This window comes from Ochotona curzoniae, unplaced genomic scaffold, assembly GCF_017591425.1.
Source record: "Ochotona curzoniae isolate NIBS_2020 unplaced genomic scaffold, NIBS_Ocur_1.0 contig_1014, whole genome shotgun sequence".
Classification (NCBI taxonomy): Eukaryota; Metazoa; Chordata; class Mammalia; order Lagomorpha; family Ochotonidae; genus Ochotona; species Ochotona curzoniae.
Genome location: NW_024464920.1, coordinates 36069581 through 36079002, shown reverse-complemented (window position 1 = coordinate 36079002; position 9422 = coordinate 36069581). Strand labels below are relative to the sequence as shown.

Sequence of the window (9422 nt, the reverse complement as noted above, 5' to 3'; positions counted from 1 at the left end):
AATCCACGTGCCCTGCTTGCCCCAAGAGCTAAGAAATCCCTAAAAGCCACACTGCTGGCGTGACTCACTGGGCAAAGCTCTGATGGATGCTTTGCTCACAGGGCAGACAGGAGAAAGGCCTGGCTTGTCACTACTTAAGATAGTGCCATCCACCAGCAGGGTGGGAGCAAGGCCTGGGCAGCTTCGAGCAGTATCTCAGTATCTTCGGACATTGCTTTCTCAGCACATTCTACAGTTATTTCTGAGAACTGCAAGCAAGAAAGGGAAGGCATGGCATTGCTCCAAGGCAATCTGGGGAAGTATCTCAAAGAAAATGTTTAAAGGGCCAATTTGTGAATTTTTAAAAAGATTTTATTTTTATTTGAAAGGCAGTTTTACAGAGAGGAGAGAAAGAAATCTTCCATCCGCTGGCTCACTTCCCAAAAGACTGCAATGGCCAGAGCTGAGCTAATCCAAAGTCAGAAGTTTCTTCTGGGTCTCTCATGTAGGTGCAATGTCCTGAGGACTTGAGCCATTTTCTGCTGCTTTCTCATGCCATAAGCAAGGAATTAGATTGGAAGTAGAGCAGCTGGGACAGGAACCAGTGGCCATATAGGATGTTGGCACTACAGGCAGAAGACAGCCTATTGAATCACCTTGCCAGCTCCTAGATTTTCTATAGTTCTAACTTTCCACAAAAGATTTATTTGTTAATTGTTTTATTTGAAAGAACAACCTAGGGAGAGATGGTGACTCAGGTGGGACAACCGCCAGGGATGGTGGAGTGTGAGGATGGAGTGGGTATCTGGGCTGTTTTCTTAGACACTGAATGGAGGAGTCCTGTGGCACTTAGGCTTCTTTGAGCCAGGAACTGCCTGGCAGCCCCAGATCATGGAAGTGAAAGCATTGGAGGTTTGAACCAACCAGGACCCAGAAAAGCCCAATACTTTGGAGAAACTGGAAATTCTGATGGAAAGCTGCATGGAGCTTCAGGAGATAAATGAGCACGACCACCTGGTTGTCATTAGGTTCACACCAATAACACCTCATTGCTCTTTGGCAACTCTTATTGTCAACGAGCAGATCAATGACAAAGAGCAGGTGGCCGCTGCAATGGAGAACCACAACCTGTCCTGGAGCCTGACTCATTGCTATCTTAAGAGCCACCACATTGTAATTATTTACTGTATTTCTTTAAAATCTTTGTAAGATAGAGAAAACTCATATTTAATACAAAGGTGATTTGTACCTCAAAATCTTTTTAAAAGGATTATTTCCAAGTAAGATTGAATTATAAAAGTAGGACTTAATTTGCTCAGCGAATAACATTCACAAGATTCCTAACACGTGATCAAACAGAAAGATATTTTCTAGCTCATATGTATAACATGAGCTATTGTTTTTCTAGTGCCCGTTCTGATATAGCTTCTTTTCATGTCAAATATCTACCATGCACAAATGTACTCAATTTAAATCATTGCTCTGTAAAATATATTTTAAAAGATGATTCTTATAAAAAAAAAAAAAAGAAAGAACAACATGGTGATGGAGGAAAGCAGGTGGGGGGTGGAGAGAGAGAGAGAGAGAAAGATCTTCCATGCACTGGTTTGCTTCTTAGATGGCCACACAGTTGGGTCTGGACCAGGCTGAAGCTAGGAACAATGAGCTGCAGCTTGGTTTTTCACATGTATGGCGGGGTTCCAAGTACTTGGATCATCATATACTGTCCCTCAAGGTGCATTAGCAGGGAACTGGATCAGAAGTGGAGTAGCCAGAACTGAAACTGGTACTGCCAGTTGGGTTGCAGGCTACAACAATGACTGCTGCATGACCACACTGCTTCCAATAAAGTTATAGCTCTGTCATTTAGGCCTGTTATCCATTTTGAGGTTTGTTTTTTTTTGTTTGTTTTTTTTTTTAAGATTTATTTTTATTATTATTTTTTTCATTGGAAAGGCAGATATACAGAGAGGAGAGACAGAGAGGAAGATCTTCCATCCGATGATTCACTCCCCAAGTGAGTGCAACGGGCCGATACTATGCCAGTCCGAAGCCAGGAGCCTGTTCCGGGTCTCCCACACGGGTGCAGGTTCCCAAAGCTTTGGGCCGTCTTCGACTGCTTTCCCAGGCCACAGGCAGGGAGCTGGAAGGGAAGCGGGGCTGCTGGGATTAGAACCGGCGCCCATATGGGATCCCAGGTGTGCTAGGCGAGGACCTTTAACCACTTGCGCCACCACGCCGGGCCCTGTTTTTGTTTTTTGATGATGTTTACATAGTTGATCAGTATGGGAAGGACCAAGGGTTAGGGGAAAGTAGGTGAGATCATTTCCAAATTTTCTTTTTCTTCTTCCTCTATCTGGGGGAAGAGGGGAGATAAGGAAAGCAGTTATACCCAGCCTCCCAATGGCCCCAGTACCAGGGATGGAGAACAGATACCTGGTATCAACCCAGGATCCCCAATGTGGAGCATATTCTGAGGGTTCTGTTTAAGCTGTTTTGATAGTTCTGAAATGCTGTCAATCTTGCTGATGCAAGGATAAGGAAATCCTTCCAAGGTCCATTGGCTAACATATGCTGCCAACGCTTGGCTGAGGTAGTTGTCCAATTTGTTCTGCCCTCTTTCCTCTGCTCTGGTACCAGATGTCCTCTGCAGGCCCCAATGGGTTTCCATATCCTCAGTGTGCATCTGGGCCAGCCATTCACTGCTCTGTCTTTTCCACTGACCAGGGCATTCTAGGCTGCCCAACCTGGGTCTGTCCAAATTGAGCCCCACTGAACTGCCCTACTCCTGGGGCTCACAGACCTGGCACCCACTGTGCAGGCAGGTCAGAGGACTCAGGCCAGGTGACCAAGGTCGTGCCAGCCCCTTCCCCTTCCTGCCGTCATCCGGATCTCACAGACCTGGTACCCCTCAATACATCTTAAGAGAAAAAAAAAAAAAAAGAATAGGCTAGGTGACTATGCTGGTATACTGCTATGGTTAACACACATGTGGCATTAACCAAACCCAGGATGCCCATCAGCTATTAACTGCTTTTCTCTCAGCACTATAACATTTGCCTAGGTACAATGCAACATAGGTTGTTGCCCACAGCTGTGATTGAGTTGATTTTGATTTTTTTTAAAGATTTATTTATTTATTGGAAAGTCAGATATACAGAAAGGAGGAGAGACAGAGAGGAAGATCTTCCTTCTGATGATTCACTCCCCAAGTGAGTGCAATGGCCGATGCTATGCCAATCCAAAGCCAGGATCCAGGAACTTCTTCCAGGTATCCCACACAGGTGCAGGGTCCCAAGGATTTGGGCTGTCCTCGACTGCTTTCCCAGGCCACAAGCAGGGAGCTGGATGGGAAGTGAGGTGCCAGGATTAGAACCGGTGCCCATATGGGATCCTGGGGCGTTCAAGGCGAGGACTTTAGCCACTAGGCCACGCCATCGGGCCCTGAGTTGATTTTTCAAAAAGATTTGTTCATTTTACTGGAAAGGCAGATTTACAGAGAGAAGGAAAGACAGAGGCAAAGGTCTTCCATCTGCTGGTTTACTCCGTAAGTGACCTCAGTGGCCGGAGCTGAGCTAATCTGAAACCAGGAGTTTCTTCTGGGTCTCTCACGAGGTTGCAGGGTCCCACAGCTTTGAGCCAGCCTCTATTGTTTTCCCAGGCCACAAGAAAGGGCCTGGATGGGAAGTGAAGCAGACAGGACATGAACTAGCATCTATATGGATCCTGGTGTTTGCAAGGGAAAGATTTAGCCATTGTGCCGGTCCCAAATAGAATCTCTTATTGAAACAAAATGATTGAGGCTGGCACCATGGTACAGTGTGCTAAAGCTGCTCCTGTGGTGCTAGCATTCCATATGGGCACTGGTTAATGTCCTAGCTGTTCCCCTTTTGAACCAGAAGAAGCTCCTGGTTTCTGGTTTCAACTAGACTCAGCTCTGGCCATTGCACCCATTTAGGGAGTTAACCAGTAGATGAAATGCATCATTGTGTCTCTACTCTGTGACTCTGCCTACCAAATAACAATAAAATAAATCTTTAAGCCTTTTCTAGAAAAATAAAACTATTTATTTACTTAAAAGACAGAACTCTCACCATCTGCATCACTCCCCCAGATGTCTGCAATGGTCAGGGCCAGGCCGGGGCCCAAGCTAGGAGCAAGGAACTCAACCCAAGTCCTCTGTCTCTGTGAGAGACAGAGTCAGTTCCCTGAGTCATCACTAGTGCCTGCCAGCGTATACCTTAGTAGGAACCAGGAATCAAACTCAGGTACTCTGGTGTAAGATGCAGCATCTTAATTGGTGTCTTTACCACTAAACTGACTGCCTACCTCTTCATTATTTTTACGAATACCCATGAAACACACTCATCCCTTAAGGAAACAACTCAAATTCCTGTCCCATCTTTGCCTTCAGTTCTACCCACCTCAGAGTGGTCTAAAATCTCATTGTTCAGTCCCGGCTATGAGGGAGAACGGCAGCAATTTGAATAAACACTGTTTTGTATTTGCCTCACATCCCAGGCATCCAGCCTTGGTGGGGGCGGGGCCTTCCTGATTTCTCTAGTTGCAATGAGCGCCTCTATAGCCAACTGTAAGAATTCTTCTCTCACTAAGGGCTGGGCAACCTTTTAGAGTCCACTTCCTGGATATGCAAATGTAAGTGCTGTGTTTATCAAACCTCTCTTACCGCACACATGAGATGAACTCCAAGAGATTTTTTTGAGTGATTGGGTCGCACGATTATGGAGTTTAACAAGTCCCAAGAGAGCAAATTTGCTCTTCCCTGCTCTTTTGTTCTTATGGGACCTCCAGTGAGCTAGGTGATGTTCATTTAACTTGTTTTGGTGAGGGCCATTTGCTTTATGCAGTTTCTCACTTCAAATAATGGTGTTTTCCAGAAGTCTGCTCACAACCACACCCAGAAAGAATGCTTGGTTAGCTCCCGGAGTTTCCCTTAGCTTTATGCAGGTTTTGCATTTGAACTATCAGAAACATTTTTTAGTCCTGGCTTGTGGCTTTGTGGAAATGCAATGCTTCAGAAATCCCGAGGGACTAGGGATACACCCTCACTGCATTATCCACCTTCTTCCCAGACTCGGCTGGCCACTCCTCCCTTCCCCTCTAGGAGATTGATTTTTAGCTTCCATAAATGGGAGCTGTGCTTGGCATCTTCCACTTAGTCAAACACCACTTGTGATGTCTTTCAAAATAACTAGAAAGATCTCTTTCTTTGTCTGTCCCTCCTCCCTCTGTAAATATGCACTTCAAACAAAAATAAATAAACCTTAAAAAAATAAGGAAGAAAAACAAAACCAGGAAGTAGGAAGACTGAGGCCACAGAGATCTTCCACCTGCTGGTTCTCTTCTCAGATGCCCACAATGGCCTGGGCGGGGCCAGGCCAAGCCAAGAACTGGAAACTCAATCTGGGTCTCGCATGTGGATGCAAGGGACCCAAGTGCTTGTGCTGCCACCTGCTGTCTCCCAGGGTGCGCAGTAACAGGAAGCTGGAATCAGCAGCTGAGTCAAGACAAATTCAAGCACTTCCAAGTGGAAAGCAGGTGTCCTAACAAATGTCTGACTCAGTAGGCCAGAGGCCTATCCATGTCAGTAAGTTTTGACAGATACACCCATCCATGTACCCCAGACTCTGGCAGCTTCAAGATCTGCCTTCCTTCAGTGTTATCTGGGTTCCATGTGATAAGTATTCAAATGACTTCATATATATATATATATATATATTTTAAAAACATCTTGCTTGAAATGTGTTGGGCCTGTTGAATCTGTGTTGGTTTGTGTCTTTCATCAGTTCTGGAAAAGGCTCAGCCATTATTTTTGTTCCATGTTACTGTCTTCTCCCAGACATCCGGTTAGATTTTTCACCCTATTCTTCGTGTGACTTATTCTCTATTTTTGAAAAATTGTTTGTATTTTTAAAGATTTTATTGGAAAATCAGATTTACAGAGAGAAGGAGATACAGAGAGAAAGATCTTCCATATGCTGGTTCACTTCCCAAGTGACTGCAATGGCTGGAGCTGAGCTGAGCCAAACCAAAGCCAGGAACCAGGAACTTCTTCCAGGTCTCCCACGTGCGTGCATGATTCCAAGGCTTTTGGGTGTCCTCTACTGCTTTCCCAGGCCCCAAGCAGGGAAGGAAAGTGGAGCAGCTGAGATAAGAACTGGCATCTATATGAGATCTCAGTGTGTGCAAGGCAAGGGTTTAGCCACTGGGCTACCCTGCTGGGCTCTTGTTTGTGTTTTTATTTGTTTGAAAGACAAAGAGAGACCTTCCATATACTGATTCCTTTCCTAAATGCCCACAATAGCCAGGGTTGGGCTGGGAAGAAACCAGGAGCCAGGATCTCCATCCAGGTCTCCCAGTTGGGTGGCATGGACCCAAGTAATTGAGCCATCAGCTGCTGCCTCCCAAGATGAGCATTAGCAGGAAGCTGGATTGGGATCAGAGATGAAACTCAAAACACAGGCACTCTAGCATGGGATGTGGTTGTCCCAGGTGCCCCTGCACACCCAGATGCGAGACCTACAAGAAGACTTGGATCAACTCAGCTCCAGCTGCTGTGGCCATCTGGGGAGTGAACCTGTGTGGAAGATCTTTTTCTCTGTCTCGCCTTCTCTACATTCATCTGATCTGCCTTTCCAATAAAAATAAATATATCTCTCTAAAAAACAAGAGTTAATGGCTATTTAAAAAAAACCCATATTACTATGAGTACATCTGATAATTGCAAATATTTGCTTTCATTGATTTGAAAATCAGAGTTACTGAGAGAGAGAGAAACAGAGAGAATTCTTTCATCTACTGTTTCACCCCCAGATGGCTGCAATGAGCAGAGCTGGGCCAGGCCTAAACCAGGAGCCAGGGGCTTCTTCTAGGTCTCCCACATGGAACCCCAAACACTTGGGCCATATTCTGTTGTTTTTCCAGGCTGGCAGTAAGGAACTGGATTGGAAGTGGAGTAGCTGGGACTTGAACCAGTGCCCATATGGGATTCTGGCTTTGCAGGTGATGCCTTTACCCACAATACTTCAACCCCAGCTCCAACAATTTCTTAGTACCATAAAATATTCTATTAGTGTTCAGATTTTTCTAATTGACTTATGAAAGTCCTTTATAGATAGTTTCATTCAGGATTCAAACAATACCTACACATTGAATTTGGTTAACGTTTCTTAGATCTTTCTATTTATAATAGTTTTCCTTCCTCTTTTTTCCTTTTGCTGTATATTGGTTGCAGAAACTGGAGCATTGGTGAGGCTTGTTCCTGATTACATTCCTGAAGTGTCATCTAACATATTTTCTTCTTTGCCATATCCCCTGTGAGCCAGTGGATAGATTTAGAACATTAGTTTTTTGTGCTTCCTATGCTGACAGCACCCAGGATGACTGGCTGTTCTTCCTGTCATGCCGCTAGGTTTTATCAGCGCATCCCTGTGGAGTCAGGTGCATCTTCCGCTCAGCTTCTCACCCCGTGTTCCAGCAGTCACTCATGACTGTGTTGATCTCTCATTTCACAGGGCATTGTAGAATGATGACACAACAGCCTAAGTATCTCTCATCAGAAAATCCAAAATGCTTCAGACTCCAAAACCTTTTCAGGGCCAACAAGACATTGCAAATAGAAAACTCTGGAGCTGACTTCACGGGACGAGTAGTACTTAAAAAGGCAGGTGCAATGGACCAACCTTTTGGCGCAGAGGGTTAAGCTGCTGACATTCTTACTAGCATCCCATGTGAGTGCTGCTTCAAGTTCTGGCTGTTCCATTCCTAATCCAGCTCCCTGCTAATGTACCTATGAAAGCAACAGAAAGTGACCCAGGTACTTGCGCCACCACCATCCGTGCAGGAGACCCAAATGGAGTTTCTGGCTCTGGGCTTCCATCTGGCCCAGCCGCAGCTGTTCTAGCCACTTGGGAAGTGAACCAGTATGTGGAAGATCTCTTTTTCTCTCTGTTTACCCATCTCTCTATATAACTCTGCCTTTCAGTTAATCAAATAAATCTTTTTAAAAAAAGAAATGCAGGGGGCCTGACATGATAGCCTATTAGCTAAGGTCCTCACCTTGAACATGCTGGGATCCCATAGGGGTGCTGGTTCTAATCCCGGTAGCCCTGCTTCCCATCCAGCTCCCTGCTTGTGGCCTGAGAAAGCAGTTGAGGACAGCCCAAAGCCTCGGGACCCTGCACCCACGAGCAAGACCCAGAAGAAGCTCCAGGCTCCTGGCTCCTGGCTTCAGACTAGCTCAGCTCCAGCCACTGCAGCCACTTGGGGAGTGAGTCAACAGACAGAAGATCTTCCTTTCTGTCTCTCCTCCCCTGTGTATATCTGCTTTTCCAATAAAAATAAATAAATCTTAAAAAAAAAGAAATGCAGGGGCACTGGGGTAGGCATATGACTCAGCAGTTAAGATGCGCCCCCATCCTAGGCCTGTCACAGTGGCTCAAGTGGCTGTATCCTCACCTTGCAAGAGCTGGGATCCCATTTGGGTGCTGCTCCACTTCCCATCTAGCTCCTTGCTTGTGACCTGGGAAAGCAGCAGAGGATGGCCCAAAGCCTTGGGATCCTGAACCCACATGGGAGACCTAGAAGAAGCTCGTGGCTCCTGGCTTTGGATCGGCTCAGCTCCGGCCATTGAGATCACTTGGGGAGTAAGCCAGTGGATGAAAGAGCTTTCCGTCTTTCCTTCTCTCTGTATATCTGACTTTCCAATAACAACAAATAAATCTTTAAGAAAATGATACCAACGTGCCATCTCACAGTGCCCAAATATGAATCTGGCGCCTATATGGGATCCCAGCAGGTGCAAGGCAAGGATTTTAAATGCTGGCTATTATGCCGAACCTGAGTAAATCCATTGTTTTTAAAAAGAATAAATTTTTCTTAAGATAATTACTTTATCCATTCACCTTTTAAGTGATAGGTTTAGGGCCCCGCAGTGTAGCCTAGCGGCTAAAGTCCTAGCCTTGAACACGCCAGTATCTCATACGGGCTCTGGTTCCAATCCAGCTCCCTGCTTGCAGCCTGGGAAAGCAGTGGAGGACGGCCCAAAGCCTTGGGACCCTGCACCTGCGTGGAAGACCTGGAAGAAGTTCCTGGTTCCTGGCTTCAGATTGGTGCAGTACCAGGCATTGCAGTCACTTGGGGAGTGAATCATCGGACAGAGGAGCTTCTTCTCTGTCTCTCTTCCTCTCTGTATATCTGACTTTGCAATAAATTAAATAAATAAATAAATCTTTTTAAAAAAGTTACAGGTTTATATTTTTATTTCTAGGGTTATGTTTAGTATACTGGACTATTTTATAGTTTCTTACATATTTTCAAATTTAATTTGAGGACCACCAAGAAATAGAAAAGTTCTTGGACTCCCACCACTTACCAAAACTCAGTCCGGAGGCAACTGCAGAATTAAATAAACCCATAACCGA

The 9422-nt window shown here is 45.4% G+C and overlaps 1 pseudogene; it reads left to right on the top strand.

The window, feature by feature from the left end:
• The first annotated feature begins 771 nt into the window (after positions 1-771).
• Positions 772-1188, top strand: LOC121155122 (annotated as a pseudogene).
• Positions 1189-9422: the final 8234 nt, after the last annotated feature.